The sequence below is a fragment of the Hippopotamus amphibius genome, chromosome 3 (assembly GCF_030028045.1).
Source record: "Hippopotamus amphibius kiboko isolate mHipAmp2 chromosome 3, mHipAmp2.hap2, whole genome shotgun sequence".
NCBI lineage: Eukaryota > Metazoa > Chordata > Mammalia > Artiodactyla > Hippopotamidae > Hippopotamus > Hippopotamus amphibius.
Window position 1 is genome coordinate 144979028 of NC_080188.1, and position 21332 is coordinate 145000359.

Genomic DNA, 21332 nt, shown 5'->3' on the forward strand with positions numbered 1-21332 from the left:
CGGCTGAGGAGGAGGGCAGGGAGGCGGCACCTGTGGGCCCGGCGCGGGGAGAAGCCCCAGGTTCTTGGCCGCGTTCCCCTAGGACGCTCTGCTCGAAGTACAATTTTCACGGCTTTCCAAACCCACGTTTCTCCGGCGTCTCCATCCCCTCCCTTCTTCGGGGAGCTGGGGGAGGGCCGGGGAGGAGGGCTCAGGCCGCGGCAGTCTCACGGCTTGTCCGTCCGGGACTCGCGGTGCCCGCAGCCCCTCGCGAGCCGGGGCCACCCCTCCCGAGTCTCGGAACCGGAGCTGCGTGGAGCTCGGAGGAGAGACCTTGAGAGGTCATGAAGTTAGTCATTTAGGTCGGCAGCTAAAGAACTGTTTTTCTCAGCTCTTTCATCCATTCACTCTAGACCATGTAGTGAGCTGGGAGAGAATTACAGAACCAGGAACAGGAGCCTGTGAGGATACAAACAAAAACCGACAGAGACACTTAAAGATGAACTACCCTGATCGAAATGTTGAGAACATAATGAGAATTCATCCAGTTTTGAAAGAAACGCAGGGAAAGATTTCACAATTCCTGTCTATAACAGTGTACAGTAATGAACCACTCTTGCTTTTCAACAGTTCATCTAACAAATGTTATTGAACTCCGATCCTTTTTCTCCAGGGATGGGGGGTGGGGTGGGGTGGGGGGAATAGTTAAGCAATGAGGATACAACATGGGTGAGTCCCAGGAACTAAAAAGTTAAAAGGTGGTAGACAGAGGTAGGTGGGAGAAAGAGATGAGGACAGCAGGACACAGGCCAGCCCAGGCTGAGGAGCTGAGAGCCCTGGAGCAATGGATAGGTGGGGTTTTAAAGTATAGGGCTGTCATGTTTCCATTTGTGTTGCACAAAAATATGGGAAACGGATTGAAGTGTGGCAAAATGAGAGTTCTGGAAACCAGTCAGGAGGAAGCTTGTTGAGGCAGGCAGTCAAAGGAGAGGAGATATCTTTTCCAGCCACCCTAGAGCTTCAGAGAGTGGACTCTGGAGTCCCAAGGCCTGGCTGGAATTCTGGCTACTAGTTGTATTTTCTCAGGCAAGTTTGTTTCTTAACTTAATTCTCTGTGCCTCAGTTTCTCATGTGTAAAATGCAGATAATAACAGGGTTGTTTTGAGAATAAATTACTTGATAAATATAAAGATCTTATAATGGTTCCTAGAACACATTTTGGCTCAAGTATTACCTATTGCCACCACCACTTTGAGATAGAGAGTGTCATTGGATGCCAACTTTGTGCCTTGAGTAACTGGGTGCTGCCACTTGCTGAGGTAAGAGGTGAAGCAGGGTGCGAAGGGGAGGGGGATGAAAAGTTAAATTTTACAAAGTAATCCTTCATAGGTAACTTAACCACTCCTGTGCCTTTTAATCAGATCCTGATCTATCTTTTCTGAAGATGAAAAACAACTGATGGCAAACCAGGTTTTATCTTAAGGTGGTTTTCACACACACACAACAGCAGGTCTGCTGTATAAACAAATATGTTTAGGCTATTTCTCTGATAATCTGCATTTTAAACAAGAACCCTGAATGAGTCTTCTCACACTCTGAAGGCTGAGGGGTATCCCAGCCTCAGATCTACCACTTATTAGCTCTGTGACTGCAAACAAGGCACTTTATCATTTTGAGTGAGGGTCTTTATTGGATATTTATGAGAGAGATTTTATAATCATTGACTTACTTGATCCTCCCAACAATCTGGTAACTTGTTCAAGGACAACATTGACTGGGTGATGGAATCAGCAGTGTGGCCCACTCTCAGAGCCTCAGTTTCTCCCTCTGTGATGTTAGGATGACAAATCCATCACAAGGTTTTAAATTTTGTCTGTGTATTCCAGTTTAAAATGACATGATTGTATAAGTGTCATTGTTTGCTTAATGGAAAAAAAAGACCTAAAATTTCGACAAGTTCTCTAGTCATGAAAATATGTCATAAGAAAAATAAACATAGCCCCGTTTTAGGGATTTGTTTGATCGTTTCCAGTCCCATGGCCCATTGATCAAATATTGAGTTATTTCTGTGTTAACTTGTGTGCTTCAAAGGACACTGTTGAGAAAGCAAAAAGACAGCCCTCAGAATGGGAGAAAATATTTGCACATCGTATACCTAATAAGGGGCTTGTATCCACAATATATAAAGAAATCTTACAACTTGATAATAAGACAATCCAATTCAAAAATGGGCAAAGGATCCAAAGAAGATATAAAAGCCAATAAGCACATGAAAAGATGTTCAGTGTCTTTAGTCATCAGGGAAATACAAATCAAAACCACAGTGAGATACCACTTCACACCCACTGAGGTGGCTGTAATCAACAAGACAGATAATAACAAGTGTTGACAAAGTTGTGGAGAAATTGGAATCTTTGCATATAGCTGGTAGGAATGTAAAATGGTGCAGCCACTATGGAAAATAGCATAACCATATGGTCTAGCAGTTCCACTTTTAAGTGAGTATATAGCAAAAAGAATTGAAAGCAGGGTCTTGAAGAAATACTTGTACACCCATATTCATAGATAACATTACTCACAATAGTCAAAGAGGTGGAAGTAACCCAGGTGTCCATCAGTGGTGAATGGATAAACAAAATGTGGTACATACATACAATGGGATATTATTCCTCAGCCTTAAAAAGGAAGGAAATTCTAACATATGCACAATATGGATTAACTTTGAAGACATCGTGCTAAGTAAAATAAGCCAGTCACAAAAAGACAAATATTGTATGATTCCACTTACGTGAGGTACCTAGAATAGTCGAATTCATAGAGACAGAAAGTACAATGGTGGTTGCCAGGGGCTGGGAGAGGGGGAAATGGGGAGTTACTGTTCAATGGATATGGAGTTTCAGTTTGGAAAGATAAAGTTCTGAGCTGGATGGTGGGAATGTTTGCACAGCAGTGTGAATGTACATGTTACCAAACTGTACACTTAAAAATAGTTAAAATGGTAAATTTTATATTATGTATACTTTACCACTACTAAAAAAAAAAAAGATTCAGGCAGGCAGTTCAGTCGTTAGGACTCTGCTTTCATTGTGGACGGCCTGGGTTTGATCCCTGATGGGGGAACTAAGATCACTCAAGCCGTGCCCACGCTGCAGCCAAAGGAAAAGTACATGTTGCACAAAGAGTGCGCACAATGTGATCTCATTTACAAATATGTATGCATAGACTAAAATCCAGAACGAAAGATATACAATGGTGGCTGTCTCTGGGTAGTAGGATTATGGGTGATTTTTATTTTCTTTATACCTATATTTATTATTTGTCTACAGTAAGATTTTTGTTACTTTCATAATAAAAGTAGTTGTTGAAAGGAGTGGAAAGTAATAATAATAATAATAATAGGATATTATTCAGCCATAAAAAGATATGAAGTACTAATACATGCTACAACATAGATGAACCTTGAAAACATTATAAGTGAAAGAAGCCAAAAGACCACATATTGTATGATTCTGTTTATATGAAATGTCCAGAATAGGCAAATCCACAGAGACAGAGAGTAGATTAATAGTTGCCTAGGCCTGGGAGTTGGGGGAGAATTGGGAGTAACTGCTAAAGGATACAAGCCTTCTTTTTGGAGTGAGGAAAATGTTCTAAAATTGACTGATTGCAGTGATGCACTTCTGTGCATATACTACAACCCACTGAATTGTACGTTTTAAACAGATGAATTTTGTAGTGTGTGAATTATATCTCAATAAAGCTGTTACACGAAAAATCTCATTTTCAGACGTTTTGGGTTTCGTCTCATTCTAAAATATTTGGTAGTCACTTTTTGTAGAATCCTTTTCTTAGTCACTTAATGAAGATGCAAAGTCAACTGCACTCTGCGGGGCAATTTTAAATGATGGCTGCAAACAAAAGACCGATATCAGACTGCTTTCCTTTCAACTCTGTCTTTTCTGCCAAACATTCTACTAACTATTCTGCAAACTATGCTGGGAAGAGAAGCTGCTTTTCCTGTTGGGCCCAAGTGGCTACAGGAAGATGCAAATTGAATTCTTGACAGATCCTGTTTCTTTAGAATGACCCTTAGGAAGGTCATCAAATACCAGTTTCTCCTGACACCCAGGTAAAAGTATCATTTGGTTAAAAACAACAACAGCAGAGGAGGGGATCATTAAACCTATTTCCAGGGCTGTAGTGCAAATTCAATGAGATCACTTATGTAAAACACCTGGCCCACATCCCAGCACATAAACACCAGCTCCTGCCACTCTTTCTGTTTCCCTAAATTGTACCAAGAAGGAACTAAATGTTGTTAGTGTATTTCTGAGAAACTATTTCTAAAGACATTATGCTCAGCAAAGTTTAGTGGTGTATCCCAGGTTATTTATGGAGATCTCTGTTTTTCAGTCTGCAAAATGGAGCCAAGCCTAAGGAAAAACATTACTTCCTTGAAGGAATAAAAGCAACCTCTTTCGTCAGGTATCTTTAGTAACAAACTATGAAAAAGTTGTACTAGATTATCCCATGGGAGGGAGAGTAGAAAGACATATTCCCCACACAAATGAACACACCCAATCATTATCTAGAATTTTCTAAATAAGTTGGGGGACATCAACTAAGGAGCACATAAAACCAGACTACCCAAGAAGGAGCGCCTTGTCATCAGAGCTGCCCAATCAGAAAGATGGCTTCATGAAGTGGATTTATGGATTCTAACCCAGAAATGTTGTCCCTTCAGGACATGTATGTGTCCGTGGGATGTAAGAAAACATTGAGTTGGATAATCATCGATTTTGCTTTCTCTTCTTAACTCCCAAATTCTCAGCAATTCAATAGGCTGAAAGTATCCAGTAGTTGATCACCAAATATTTATTAAGCACCTACTGTGTGGCATGCATTAGGCAGCCTTCAACATGACATAGTGCCTACCCTTACACATTGTATGGTCTAATGGAAGACACAGATTCTTTAGGCGATTACAGTAGTGTCATGAGTGCTACCTTGAGGTTGAGGACAGAATGCTATAAGAGCACAGAGTAGGGAGGGGCGGGGAGAAAGTTTTCTCAGGGCAATGGTCTGTGAATGGAGACCTGAAGAATAAGTAGAAGTTAAGGAAAGGAAGTGGAGAAGAAAGTAGTATTATTATTGGCAGAGGGTCGTGTGCAAAGGCCCAGAGGTGAGAAAGTAAATGACTTTTTATTCCAGGAACATCAAGTAGTTCAGGATGGCTTCAAGTAGTTCAGGATGGCAAAAGGAAAAACCAGAGAAATAAATATGGGTCACACAAGAGTCAGGAGGAGCTTTGAAAAACTTTTCTCGAAGTGGGTTCTGCTAGCTATGAAGGTAGATGCCTCACAGATCTCCAGCTGTGGGGAGCATAATTGGTTGATGGCCCCCATCTGCTGCACCCTAAGTTGTGCTCAGCATTTATGCTGATGCCATGCTCTCCCCAGGCTGCTGCTCCTAGCCAGTAACTGAGCATGGCAGAGCTGCTAGAGCCAGGCCATTTGTCCTCAATGTGGGCCTCCCATAATGGGCAATCTTGGCTCTGGGGCTCCTGCATGGCATGGTCTGGATTGGCTGCATGCTTACCTACAGAGCTACCTGCAGCATGATGGTGACCCTCAGCAACACTGTTGAACACAATGAAGGGTGTTCTGGGACTGTTGGTCTGTGTTTGGGGTGCAAGATATACCAGCTTGTCAGCATTGATTAATAGTTGTTTCTTTGATGGAGCCTCAGGGATTTCAGTGATTAGGGTTGGTCGTGGAGCTAGAATATGCCTACACTATCAACTCACTCTAATAGATCCCCACCATGAGTCAATTTTGGACTCCTTGGTACACAAGCCAGTGGTGGTTTGAGACCTGGAGACAAAGTGCATCCTGTGCGATCCAGCAGTGGGAGGACAAAGAAGCCTGTGCCTGAGATCTCCAGCCCCCTTCACTGCATAACATCTCCTGCTATTACTGTACTGTATCCTTTGCCTATAAAAAAACAAAAAGCAAGCAAACAGAAAAGCTGTTCTGTGCTAAGAGTGAAGCCTAATGTAAATTGTGGACTTTGGGTGATAATGATGTGTCCGTGTGAGTTCATAAATTGTAACAAATGTACCACTCTGGTGGGGGATTTTGAAATGGGGAAGCCATGCCTGTGTGACAGGGGGTATATAAGAAACCTCCTTACCTTCCATTCAATTTTGCTACTAAAATTGCTCTAAAAAAATAAAGTATAAAAACATACAAACAAACAAACAAAAAACTATAAGTATAAACTGTTGGAGTCCTGTGAGTCCTTTCAACAATCAAACATGTAAGGTGTTTAAAGCATAATTAGCACAGCCTCCCCATTGGCCTGGCCAGGATTTCCTCAGAGCTGCATTGCAGTTGGAGGCTCCTCCTATGAGAGGCCCTTTCCCTTCCCTCTCTTCCCCCTCCCCTCCTCCCTCCCCCTCTCCTCCCCTCCCCTCCCCTTTTATAAGTGTCAGACCTGCAATCTGGTGTGAGGCTCTCCCCACATCCTCATGCTCCCTCTCTGCTATGTCTTTCAAAAGTGTTTCCCCAAATAAATTTTCTGCATATCTGATTCTATCCTGGCATCTGCTTTTCAGAGAACCTGAACTGGAACAGTGGGTATTAGGAAATGGTCTGGAAAAGCAGGTGGTACAATGGATTTTGAACTGGATAACTCATCACCTGGCTGGCAGGTAACATCCCAACCCAAGTGAAATGTGGGGTGTAATGCCTGGCACGTGGTAACTGACGATTCCACTTGTGGTGTCTGGGAAATATCCCAGGAAAGGGGGACACACCTTTGCTGGTGCAATGATTCAAGCATTGAAAGAAAAGGCGAAAATAGTGCTTACGAGAACAGTAGAGTTGGCTGGTTATGACTAAATTGCACTCATGTCCTGCATAGGAATAATGAAAAAAAAAAAAAAAAAAAAAAGAGTTATCAAATACCTAAAAGCTAAGTGGAGAGCCAGAGGGCCTCTTTGGTAGCTTATAAAGAGGGCTTAATCACCTCCATGAAGAGTGAACACAGCTAAGGGGTGAGAGCAGGACTTAATAGCTTGACTCCAGAGACATTTAAACACTCAAGCCTAGGCAGGTTTGCTATGCTAAGGTTAGAGTCCTAGTTGAGAAAACCTGGGTCCTTCGACAGTGACACATGGGAAGGAGACTTTTAGGGGGATGCCCCTGAGGATCTGGCTCTGCAGACTCTCCTGAACCCTCAGAGTTGCAGAGGTACCCAGCCCTCCTTTAAGAGCTAGCAATCCTCCCATGCAGGAAGACACAGCAGAATCTTCTCTCTGACAAAACAGTAAGTTTCCCCCTTAGGAGCTACCCCACCTCCTCTCTTGGCTGCTTGACTGATAACCAAGGTTAAATCCCAGCTGAGGATTGATAAAGAAGGAGAGAGATTACACCCAGATGGAGCTTCCAGAATTACCCAGCATGTACTGGTAGGAACCAGGGGATTTTGGACTGGATTCTGAGGGCTGTTGATCAGGAAGACCAGAATATAGAACTGGGTGAGGAAGAATTCATTGACTTGGGGACCTGCTCTTGGGATATAGGATTTAATATCCAGACAAGAATCTCAAGGGATTCTAGGGTGTCACTAAGAAGCCTGGAGAAAGCAACAGTCTACACTGAACGAAGTAGAAATTTCTGAGTTGCCCTGGCAGATGGTAGAGGAAGGCATAAAGAGGTACAAGAAGGTGGGTGGGCTTCAATGGATACTCTATACCAGCCAGAAAACCCAGCAGAGGATTGTGTTACTCGGGAAGGCCCAGAGGACATGTCATTTAGAATGTGCTAATGAGGAGAAATGCAGCAATGGCTCTCCTCTGCAGGCCAGGGGTGACAGTAGGAGCGGCAGTCACAGGCTGGGCCTCCTAAGAGTGATGGGAATGATGCGGGACCTATTGAAAATAATGGAGGCCAGATGGCAGTGCTTAACCATGGGAAAGCAGGGGGCTGCATTTACCATAAAAATTGGCAAGGTTGAAGGGATGGCCAAGGAGTGTTGACCCACAGGGACATGTGGAAATGGGAATAGTTAATAGGACATGGTGTCTCTAGGGGCAAAATAGATGGGTAGCCAACAAAGCAGCTACTTAATATCTGTGATCAAGACAAGATTGGAGGGACTTCCCTGGTGGGGCAGTTGTTAAGAATCTGCCTGCCAATGCAGAGGACACGGGTTTGATCCCTGGCCCAGGAAGATCCCACATGCCGAGGAGTGACTGAGCCCATGTGCCACAACTACTGAGCCCATATGCCACAACTACTGAGCCCGTATGCCACAACTACTGAAGCCTTCGCACCTAGAGCCTGTGCTCTGCGACAAGAGAAGCCACAGGGCTGAGAAGCCTGCGCACCGCAACAGAGTAGCCCCCATTCACCAAAACTAGGGAAAGCCTGTGCGCAGCAACAAAGACCCAATGCAGCCAAAAATGGATAAATAATTAATTAATAAATAAATAAATCCTAAGAAAAAGAAAAAGACAAGATTGGAGGAGTAGGATCAGGAGGACAGTCACCCTAATAAAAGATCTTGATGCCTTGCTCATTTCCCAGACTTAAGCCAAATTTCAGATCTGGAACTCATTGATTGAAGAGTTGGCCAGGTCCCTTAGGAGGAAGTCAAACAGATGGGAAGGGGGCAGGACACAACTTTTGAAAGAATGACATAGCTGGAGGACATGACAAACTGATTAGAACCAAATGGGTCCAAGATGGTGGACAAGACGACTTCCACTAGACCTTGAGCCTCAGTAAATGCTCATTGTAACACATCAGCAAGCTAAATGACACACCCACAGGTGCCATGACAGTTCCAAGGCTGACCATAAGGATCAAAAAGTGGTTGGTGGCTCAATTCCTAGAAATCTCTGCCCCTTCCCCAAAATAACTGGAATACTCCTCCCACTTATTAGCCTATGAAATTACCCACCTCTATAAAAACTGACAACCCCCATACCCTGGTGCCCTTGCTCACCTTCTGAGATGGCCCACACCCTGTCATTTATATTCTCTCTAAATAAATTCACTTCTTACCTATCACTTTGTCCCTCACTGAATTCTTCTGTGATGAGACATCAAGGATCTGAGCTTTATTAAGTCCTGAAACCAGGTGTGTGATCTCAGTTGGAAGACCTTGGGTTTTGGCCAGGCTCAAGTCCCAGCCACGTGGGTTCAAGTCCCAATCTGAGGTGCTTGGTTTCAGAGTCATACATGGTAATGATTCCTAGTCATTCCTCAAAGGGACCTATATGTTCAGGTGATTGTACACTGAGGAAACGGGAATACCCAGGTGTTTCAAGGACTATTGAACACATGTCTGAGTTTAATAGTCATACGCCTGAAGTCATCATCAACCCCTTTAAAGCTGGAGGATATGGGATGGAGGCAGGAAGTCATAAATGGAGTCCTGGCTTCCAGGAGGTCCAGTGAATTTGCGGATGCACATGGTGGTGATTTTCTCAGTCCCTGAGAGCAGAACTTGGCAGTTAGAGGATACCCCTCATTGGGTCCTTGGCCTGTGGGATAAGAAGAGCTACTGTCATGGGGAAGGTTAAAAGGGTAAGTGGAGCCCCTGAAACATCCCTCTGCCTCCCCCCACAGGATATGAAATCAAAACTGAAATCAAATCCTAGGGGAGAAGATGGCGAAGGTTGTGCCACCATCAAAGATCTAAAGAATCTAAAGGATATCAGGTGTCAGATTTGATTCTTTTTCATCTAAGTTTAATATGGACCAGTTTTTCTGTACTTGTAAAATAATTCAGCCACACTTTCATGTTCATGTTTTCTCATGTTCAATGAACTGATTCAAATAAAGTTACCTCAACATGTAAAGAGAAAAGTCAGTGTGATCATTTTAAACCATGAAGTTATCTTGATTACACCATTGGTTACTTTTCTCAGAAGTCTTGTAGTTCTTCCTTGGATGCATAACAATAGCTGTCAATCTTACAGGGATGGGAATCCAAAGCTACAATCTTTCTCACCAACAAAATGTACCCAATTTCACCCCAAATACCATCAGATTGAGCCTTGTAGTGGACTTGTGTAAAAACTAATGTCTTCCAACCCTCAGGATGGGAGAAAATATTTGCAAACAAAGCAACTGACAAGGGATTAATCTCCAAAATATACAAACAGCTCATGCAGCTCAATATCGAAAAAACAAACAACCCAATCAAAAAATGGGCAGAAGATCTAAATAGACATTTCCCCAAAGAAGACATACAGATGGTTAAAAAGCACATGAAAAGATGCTCAACATCATTAATTATTTGAGAAATGCAAATCAAAACTGCAATGAGGTATCACCTCACACTGGTCAGAATGGCCATCATCAAAAAATCTACAAACAATAAATACTGGAGAGGGTGTGGAGAAAAGGGAACCCTCCTACACTGTTAGTGGGAAAACTGGTACAGCTATGGTGGAGAACAGTATAAAGATTCCTTACAAAACTAAAAATAGAGTTACCATGTGATCCAGCAATCCTACTCCTGGGCATGTATCTGGAGAAAACCATAATTCAAAAAGATACATGCACCCTGATGTTCATTACAGCACTATTTACAATAGCCAGAACATGAAAGCAACCAAAATGTCCATGAACAAAGGAAGGGATAAAGATGTGGTTCATTTATACAATGGAATATTCCTCAGCCATAAAAAACAAAAGAACGAAATAATGCCACGTGCAGCAATATGGATGGACCTAGAGATTGTCATACTGAGTGAAGTAAGTCAGACAGAGAAAGACAAATATCATATGACATTGCTTATATGTGGATCTAAAAAAAAAGGCTACAAACGAACTGATCCACAAAACAGAAATAGAGTTACAGATATAGAAAATAAACTTATGGTTACCAGGGGGTGGGGGGGTTAGAGACAAATTGGAAGACTGGGACTGACATATACACACTACTATATATAAAATAGGTAAATAATAAGGACCTACTGTATAGCACAGGGAACTCTACTCAGTACTGTCTAATGGCTTATATGGGAAAAGAATCCAAAAAAAGAGTGGGTATATGTATATGTATAACAGATTCACTTTGCTGTACACCTGAAACTAACACAACATTGTAAATCAACTATACCCCAATAAAGTTTTTTTAAAAAATTAATGTCTTCTGGGGAAACCTGTGCCATGGGAATTGCTAATTCAGCTTTTAAAGACCTTTGTGCTGCCCTTCTTACTCCAATTACATCATTTTCTTCAAGTTCTCCTTTATGACTTAATGGATAACTGCAAGTGTTGGTAAAACAACGTGGAAAGGCAATTTTAGCATCTTACCTCTGCTGTAGCAGTAGCTTATTTTCTGTGTTGAATAAGATGACACTTAAGGCTTGATGCAATAGTCTTTTCTCAATGTTTTCATCCAAGTCACAATTCATTTTGGTTCTAGGTCCAATTTTGTCATCATTTTCATGGATAAGAATATATATCACTGCCAGAAATGGAAACTGTTGCTCATCAAAATTGTCAATATTTATTTCAGGCATTGTTAGCACATGTCTGTTCTGTCCTAAATGTCCTTGCTCTGACTGCAGCTGAGGGTCCCAGGGCTGAGTCAGACAACAAGAACCAAGCAAACACAGTGGGACTTAAAATGTGTCTCCTCCAGGACGTGCAGGTCACAGTTGATTGGCTCAAAGGTAACTCCTACCTGAGATTTTCTTTCTCACACTTTGCCACAGGTGATTGGTTCAAGGATGGGAAACTCAATCAGTGATTCTCTCCTGTAGGGATTGTGGAATGGAATTCAGAAGAGTCGATTTATCACTTTCCAAAGGGTTACACAGCAGGACACAAATTTGTCCTTTTCTCTGCCTATGTTTTCTGTCCTATGGCTAGAAAAAGCCAATCCACGGAGAAAAGAAAGTAGTGGACTCCTAGGAGGCACAGAGAGAGCAGAGAGATTGAGCCACAGCAGTGTTTCCAGGCCTCTTTCCATTTCTTTCCTTCTGAGGCCTGGCTGCACTCCTGCCCTGGGATTATTTGCAACCAGATACCCCACTATCCTACTTTTCTATGCTGTAGTTAAACTAAATTGTATACATGCAAAGGATGAGAGGCAAAGAAGGAAAATGAAAACATCTTTATTTGGAAGGGTGGGATCATGGATAAACATTGGTCTTTATTTTTATGTCTGTGAATAATTTGCACCACAACCAGTTTTTAGATTTTAAAAAAATTGAAGCATACCATATATTTACCACAGCATATGGGATCTTAGTTCTCCAACCAGGGATCTAACCTGTGCCATCCACATTGGAAGAGCGGAGTCCTAACCACTGGACTGCCAGGGAATTCCCTGCACCTCTTAAATATCTAACATCTTGACAATTTTTTTCTTTTTAAATCACCTTTATTGAAGTAAAGGTTATGTATAATAAAATATACCCATTTTAAGTGTATAGTTTGAATTTTGACACCTATGTATACATCATCAAAATTAAGATACACATTTTCGTCACCAGAAAAGTTTCCCTCATACTCCTTTGCAGTCCATCCCACCCCCTCCCAGTGCTAGGCAACCACTGATCTGCTTTCTGTCACTATATAGTTGTTTTACCTGTTCTAGAATTTTAAATAAAAATAGATACATAAATAGATATATAAACATAAATATAAGAGTACTTCTGGGGGCCCAGATTCTTTAGCTCAGCAATATTGTTTTTGAAATTCATCCATGTTGTTGCATGTATTGGTAGTTTGCTCTTTTTTATTGCTGAGCAGTATTCCATTGTATGGACATACCACAGTTTGCTTATCTATTTGCATATAGATACACATCTGGATTGTTTCCAGTTTGGGGGTATTACGAACAAAGCTGCCATGAATATGTGTTCAAGTCTTTTGGGGGGTCATGTGTTTTAATTTCTCTTGGGTAAATACCTAGGAGTAGAGTGGTAGGTGTGCATTTAACTTTTTAAGAACCTGTCAAATAATTTCCCAAAGTTATTGTGCCATTTGACATTCCTGCCAGCAATGTCCGAGGGTTCCAGTTGCTCTATATTCTTGTCAGCACTTGGTATTGTCTTTTTTTTTTTTTTTTGGTTTGTTGTTGTTGCCATTCTGATCCTTTTGTGGTCAAAGAACATACTCTATATTGTCTGAGTCCTTTAAATTGTGAGACTTGCTTTATGCCCAGGATATGAACTGTCTTAGTGAATGTTACATTTGCACTTGAAGAGAATGTGTATATTTTGCAACTGTTAGGTGAAGCGTTCTATAAGTAACAGCTAGGTCAAGTTGATTGATAATGTTCAAATCTGCACCTATTGATTTTCCCTCTACTTATTTGATCGATTGGTGAGAGATAATTGTTGAAATTTGCAACTATAATTGTGGAATTATTTATTTCTCCTTTCAGTTGTGTAATGTTTGGTTTCCTGTATGCTGAACCTCATTTACTGGGTACACACATACTTAGGATCTTTATCTCCCTGATGAGCTGTCCTTTTTGTCATTATGAAAAAATTTTTTTAAATCTTTGGAAGTATTGCTTATTCTGGAGTTTACTTTATCTGATATTAATTTAGATTGCTTATGGTCAGTGTTTGCATTTTTTCATTCATTTATTCTTAATCTGTGTCTTTATATTTAAAGTACATTTCTTTGGATGGAATACAGTTTGGTCTTGCTCTTTTAATCAGTCTGACAATCTCTGCCTTTAGTTGAAATGTTTAGATTGTGTGTATTAATGTAATTATCAATACGGTTTAATTTAATTTAATTTAATTTTTTAATTTTTATTTTTCTTATAAATTTATTTATTTGTTCATTTATTCTATTGGCTGTTTTGGGTCTTTGTTGCTGCACACGGGCTTTCTCTAGTTGCGGCAAGCAGGGGCTACTCTTCATTGTGGTGTGCGGGCTTCTCATTGCGGTGGCCTCTCTTGTTGCAGAGCACGGGCTCTAGGCATGTGGGCTTCAGTAGTTGTGGCATATGGGCTCAATAGTTGTCACGGGCTTAGTTGCTCCACGGCATGTGGTATCTTCCTGGGGTAGGGATCAAACCCGTGTACCCTGCATTGGCAGGCAGATTCTTACCCACTGTGCCACCTAGGAAGTCCAATATGGTTTAATTTTAGTCTGCCACTTGCTAGGTGTTTGTTTGAATATTTTACTTACTTTATTTATTTATTTAGGTTGCTCTGGGTCTTAGTTGTGGCACTTGAGCTCCTTAGTTGTGGCATGCAAACTCTTAGTTGCAGCATGCATGTGGGATCTAGTTCCTGACCAGGGATCAAACCTGGCCCCCTGCATTGGGAGTATAGAGTCTTATCCACTGCACCACTAGGGAAGTCCTAGTGCTAGTTGCTAGTTCAACTAGCAAGTTGTTTTTTGTCTCATTTATTCTTTGTTTTTGTTTTCTTTTTTTGTTGCCCTCTTTTATTATTTGTAGGATTCCATTTTTTTTCTAGTGACATTAGCTATACCTCTGTTATTTCTTTTTCTTCTTTTTAAAAAAATGTTCATGCTAGGGTTTACATATGAAACTTTAGTTTACCACATATTTTTAAATATTGTTATCCTACTTTACATATAATAACTTTTAATAGTATACCTCCATTTTCCCCTCACAACCTTCACGCTAATGTTTTAATACATTTTATTTCTATATATGTTATAAAGCCCAAAATACATTTTTATTTTTCTTTAAATGATCAATTGTCTTTTAAATTTTTTTTAAGTATTTTGTATTTATCCATGTATTTACCATTTCATCTAATTTCAATAATGCAGTTCTTCTGGAAATGACCCTATCAGCTTTGCTTATCTGAAAATACCTTTATTTCATTAATTTTTTTTCTTTTAGCATTTTACAGGTGGCATTCCTATTTTCTGGCTTGCATTGTTTCTGATGAAAATTGTTTGTTCCTCTATATGTAACATGTCTTTTTTTTCTTCTTGTCTACTTTTAAGATCTTTCTCTTTATCACTAGTTTTCAGCAATTTGATTATAGTGTCCTTTGGCATGTTGCTTATTTGTGTTTTTCCTGCTTCAGGTTCATTGAGCCTTTTGGATCTCTGGGTTTATGGCTTAATTGAATTTGGAAAAATTTTGGCTACTATTTTATTTTACTTTATTTTATTTTATTATTTTATTATTTTCTTAAGCTCTTTATTGGAATGTTATTGCTTTTCACTCTTGTACCAGCTTTTGAGGTACACCAAAGTGAATCAGCTGTGTTTATACATATATCCCCATATCCCCTCCCTCCCGCAACTCCCTCCCACCCTCCCTGTCCTGGCCCTCTAAGGCATCACCCATCATCGAGTTGATCTCCCTTTGTTATACAGCAACTTCCCACTAGCTCTCTATTTTGCAGCTGGTAGGGTATATTGGGTACTATTTTAAAAAATATTTTGTTTCTTGCCCTCCACCTCATACTTTAGTTATATACGTGTTAGACTGTATGACATTGGGACTGAGGCCACTAAGTTTCTGTTCATGTTTTCAGTTATTTCTCTCTCTGTGCTTTAATTTGGATAGTTTTTATTGCTATGTCTTCAAGTTAACTGATATTTTCTTTAGCAGATTTTGCATTTTTCAGCTCTAGAAATTCAGTTTGGTTGCTTTTTATTATGTTTCCCATTTTTCTCTGTATTATGTCTCTTCCTTTAAATCTTGACACATATTTGTAATAGCTTTTTAAATTTCCTTGTTTAATTCATTTGTCTCTGTCATTTCTGGCTCTATTTCTACTGACTGATTTTTTTTCCTGGTTATGAATCACATATTCCTGTCGCTTTGTGTGTCTAGTACTTTTTGTTGGATGCTGGTCATTGTAAATATTATATTGTTGAATGTATGGATTTTTGTTTTTCTTTAAAGAATGCTGAATTTTGTTTTGATAAGTAGTTATATTACTTGTGGGTTTGTTGATCCTTTCAAGTCTTGTTTTTAAGTTCCATTAGGGTGGCTCTAGAGAAATATTTACTTCAAGGCAGGGTTTTTCAACCTTGGTATTTTTGACATTTTGGATTGAATAATTCTTTGTTATGGGGCTGCCCTAGGTATTATAGGATGTTTAGCAGTATCCCTGGCCTCTGTCTTCTAGATATCAGTATAATCTTGCCAGTTATGACAACAAAAATTTTCTCCAGATATTGTGAAATGTCCACTGTGGAGCAAAATTACTCCCAGGTGAGAACCACTGCTCTAGGACTATCTTAGCTCTACTCTGAAGATGTGACCTTTCTGGGATCACTATTAAATATTCTAGATGTTTGATCATGACTCCTCACTCTGATTGGTTAGAACTTGCCATAAATTGAATGCTTGCTTCTGCCTCAAATTCAAATGTTGAAAGTGAATCCCCAGTATGATCGTATTTGGATGTGAGGACTTTGGGAGGTGATTTGCTCATGAGGGTGGAGCCCTCATGAATGGAATTGGTGTCCTTGTAAAAGAGACCCTAGAGAGCTCTCTTGCCCCTTCTGCCATGTAAGGACACAGAGAGAAGTCAGCCATCTATGAACCAGGAAGGAGGCTCTCACCAGATACTGAATCTGCTGGCACATTGATCTTGGACTTCCCATCTTCTAGCACTGTGGAAAACAAATTTCTATGGTTTATAAGCCACCAAATCTATCACACTTTGTTACAGCAGTATGAACAGACTAAGACAGAAATCAGACATCTCTCAGCACAATGTGAGCTCTGATAATTGTCCAACTTACACTTCCCCACGGCTATTTTTTGCCCGACTTTGTAGAGTTTTATGTTAGATATACAGAGCTTAGTCTTACGAGACTCAAAGGGATCCCTGTGCAGATTTCTTGGGCTCTTTCTCTGGGCTCCCTTCTCTCTGTTACTCTGCCTTGCAAATTCCAGCCATCGTAGCCTCCTGAAATCAATCTCTGTACTTCAACTCAGTGAAACTCTTCTTTCACAGCAGTCTGGGAAGTATCTCCAGGCAGAAAGCCTAGGTGATCCTTGCGCTCATTTCATTCCTTTCCCTTCTCAAGGATCACAGTTTTGTGTTGTACAATGTCTAAGAATATTTGTTTTATGTGTTTTTCCCAGTTTCCTTACAGTGGGAGAGCACGTATGGTACCTGTTATTCTGTCATGGCTGGAAACAGAAATCTCCCTCAATAATTTAAATTTTAAACATTTCGTCTACTAACAGGCATTGTAGATGTTAACCTTCCTTCCTTTGGCTCTTTAGTACTTATGTTTTCTAAACACTCAATTAGTGAATCATACAAAGTGGACAACTCAAGCAAATACACCTTCATTTCTTTGAGATTACCTTTTACAAAATGTGTTAGATCTCTGTTTTGCTTTTGGGTAATCATATTTATCCTTGAGTAAATACTGACTGTATCTGTTATTCACTGTGCCCAAGGTGGATACACCTGCTTTCAAATTAGCAGGTAAGTTGGACAGTCTCAGTTTATTGATATAGTAAAATGGTGATCTGCCATCTGGGTTCCTTTGTAATCCAGAACTGATGCTTTTAAATGGACATTCCTAGTAGAATTAAGTAAAATTATTTTGTAATACATTTAATTAACAAATTATGAGAACCCATCTCTCTTTCTCCATGCAGGTTAGGGCCTCTCCTCCTCCAGGTAGGCTCCTCAGCCAGCCTCTCCAGCAGACTAGCCAGATTTCTTACATGCTGCCTCAGGGCTTCCAAGAACACAAAAGCAGAAGCTACTTGGTCTCTTCAGGCTCAGGCCCAGAACTGGTCCAGCATCACTTTTGCCATATTCTATTGGATCAAGTCAGATGCAAGATGAAGGGAATACATACTGGGAGGCATGGTTCATTGGGAGCCATCAATATAACAGCCTACCACTGCCACCTTGGACTAGTGACTTTACCTCTATGTACCTCATTTCCTCATGCTAAATGATGGTTACAATTTAACCCACCTTATTGGATTGTAATGAAAGTAGAAAAGTAAGATATTTAAGGCATCTCACACAGCACACAGGCTGAAACCTGCTGTAAATGGTAGTGGATTGTGTTTTTCAATGTATAGGACTCCTCTATGGTCTCATATGTTTTAGGTAATGACCTGACACTCTTGCCTCCTGAATAAATACTACTGAGGGAAAGATAGCAATTTTGGATCCAGGTGATGCTGGTATAATGTCACAGAAGCTCTTGAGTTTTCCATTTTCCATTAAGCCAATATACCTTTTACATTAAGCACACTTATATCCATCATCTTGTTATTATCACCACTTTATAGATAAAAGTGAAAGGTTTAGTAACTTGCCCAAACTCACATTCATTTTCTTTCTTTTTTTTTTTTAAGCTCTTTATTGGAATATAGTTGCTTTACACTCTTGTACCAGTTTTTGAGGTACACCAAAGTCAATCAGCTGTATTTATACATATATTCCCATATCCCCTCCCTCCCGCAACTCCCTCTCACCCTCCCTGTCCTGGCCCTCTAAGGCATCACCTATCATCGAGTTGATCTCCCTTTGTTATACAGCAACTTCCCACTAGCTATCTATTTTACATTTGGTACTGTATATATATCTATGCTACTCTCTCACTTCATTCCAGCTTCCCCTTCGCCCCCCACTCCAGCCCAGTGTCCTGAAGTCCATTCTCTACATCTGCATCTCCACTCTTGCCCTGTCTCTGGGCATCAGTACCATTTTTTGAGATTCCATATATATGAGTTAGCATATGGTATTTGTTTTTCTCTTTCTGGCTTACTTCACTCTGTATGACAGACTCTAAGTCCATCCACCTCACTACAAATAACTCAATTGCATTCCTTTTTTGGCTGAGTAATATTCCATTGTATATATGTGCCACATCTTCTTGATCCATTCATCTGTTGATGGGCATTTAGGTTGTTTCCATGTCCTGGCTATTGTGAATAGTGCTGCAATGAACACTGTGGTACATGTTTCTTTTTGGATTATGGTGTTCTCTGGGTATATGCTCAGGAGTGGGATTACCAGGTCATATGATAGTTGCATTTTTAGTTTTTTAAGGAATCTCCATACTGTTTTCCAAAGTGGCTGTACCAGCTTACATTCCCACCAACAGTGCAGAAGAGTTTTCTCCACACCCTGTCCAACATTTATTGTTTCTAGATGTTTTGATGATGGCCATTCTGACCAGTGTGAGGTGATACCTCATTGTGGCTTTGACTTGCATTTCTCTCATGATCAGTGATGTTGAGCATCTTCTCATGTGTTTCGTGGCCATCTGCATGTCTTCTTTGGAGAAATGTCTATTTAGGTCTTCCACCCATTTGTGGATTGGGTTATTTGCTTTTTTGGTATTAAGCTGCGTGAGCTGCTTATATATTTTGGAGATTAATCCTTTGTCTGTTGCTTTGTTGGCAAGTATTTTCTCCCATTCTGAGGGTTGTCTTCTTGTCTTGTTTATGGTTTCTTTCACTATGCAAAAGCTTTTAAGTTTCATTAGGTCCCATTTGTTTATTCTTGATTTTATTTCCATGATTCTAGGAGGTGGGTCAAAAAGGATCTTGCTTTGATGGATGTCATAGAGTGTTCTGTCTATGTTTTCCTCTAAGAGTTTTATAGTGTCTGGCCTTACATGTAGGTCTTTAATCCATTTTGAGTTTATTTTTGTGTATGGTGTTAGGAAGTGTTCTAATTTCATTTTTTTACATGTAGCTGTCCAACTGTCCCAGCACCGCTTATTGAAGAGGCTGTCTTTTTTCCATTGTATATTTGTGCCTCCTTTGTCAAAGATAAGATGCCCATATGTGCTTAGGTTTACCTCTGAGTTCTCTATTCTGTTCCATTGATCTACCTTTCTACTTTTGTGCCAGTACCATAATGTCTTGATCACTGTGGCCTTGTAGTATAGTCTGAGGTCAAGAAGCCTAATTCCACCAACTCCATCTTTCCTTCTCAAGATTGCTTTGGCTATTTGGGGTCCTTTGCGTTTCCATACAAATCATAAGATTTCTTGCTCTAGTTCTGTGAAAAATGCCATTGGTAATTTGATAGGGGTTGCATTGAATCTGTAAATTGCTTTGGGTAAGATAGTCATTTTCACAATATTGATTCTTCCAATCCGAGAACATGGTATGTCCCTCCATCTGTTTGTATCATCTTTGATTTCTTTCATCAGTGTCTTATAGTTTTCTGCATACAGGTCTTTTGCCTCCTTAGGCAGATTTATTCCTAGGTATTTCATTCTTTTTGTTGCAATGGTAAATGGGAGAGTTTCCTTAATTTCTCTTTCTGCTCTTTCGTTGTTAGTGTATAGGAATGCAAGAGATTTCTGTGCATTAATTTTGTATCCTGCTACTTTACTAAACTCATCAATTAGTGCTAGCAGTTTCCTGGTAGACTCTTTAGGGTTTTCCGTGTATAAGATCATGTCATCTGCAAAGAGTGACAATTTTACTTTTTCTTTTCCAATTTGTATTCCTTTTATTTCATTTTCTTCTCTGATTGCTATGGCTAAAACATCCAAAACTATGTTGAATAATAGTGGTGAGAGTGGACACCCTTGTCTTGTTCCTGTTCTTAGAGGGAATGCTTTCAGTTTTTCACCATTGAGAATGATGTTGGCTGTCGGTTTCTCATATATGGCTTTTATTATGTTGAGGTAATTTCCTTCTATGCCCATTTTCTGGAGAGTTTTCATCATAAATCGATGTTGAATTTTCTCAAAAGCTTTTTCTGCATCTATTGAGATGATCATATGGTTTTTATCCTTCAGTTTGTTAATATGGTGTATCACATTGATTGATTTGTGTAAATTGAAGAATCCTTGCATTCCAGGGATAAACCCCACTTGACCATGGTATATGATCTTTTGAATGTGCTGTTGGATTCTGTTAGCTAGTATTTTGTTGAGGATTTTTGCATCAATATTCATCAGTGATATTGGCCTGTAATTTTCTTTTTTTGTGACATCTTTGCCTAGTTTTGGTCTCAGGGTGATGGTGGCCTCGTAGAATGAGTTTGGGAGTGCTCCTCCTTCTGCTATATTTTGGAAAAGTTTGAGAAGGATAGGTGTTAGCTCTTCTCTAAATGTGTGACAGGATTCACCTGTGAAGCCATCTGGCCCTGGGCTTTTGTTTATTGGGAGGTTTTTAATCACAGGCTCAGTTTCCGTACTTGTGATTGGTCTGTTCATATTTTCTATTTCTTCCTGGTTCAGTCTTGGAGGATTGTACTTTTCTAAGAATTTATCCATTTCTTCCAGGTTATCCAATTTATTGGCATATAGTTGCTTGTAGTAGTCTCTCATGATCTTTTGTATTTCTGCAGTGTCAGTTGTTACTTCTCTTTCATTTCTAATTCTGTTGATTTGCATCTTCTCCCTTTTTTTCCT

General features: G+C 40.1%; 1 pseudogene; it reads right to left on the reverse strand.

The window, feature by feature from the left end:
- Positions 1-78: 78 nt before the first annotated feature.
- LOC130848818 (isopentenyl-diphosphate Delta-isomerase 1-like) lies at positions 79-11524 on the reverse strand (annotated as a pseudogene).
- Between the last annotated feature and the right edge of the window lie 9808 nt (positions 11525-21332).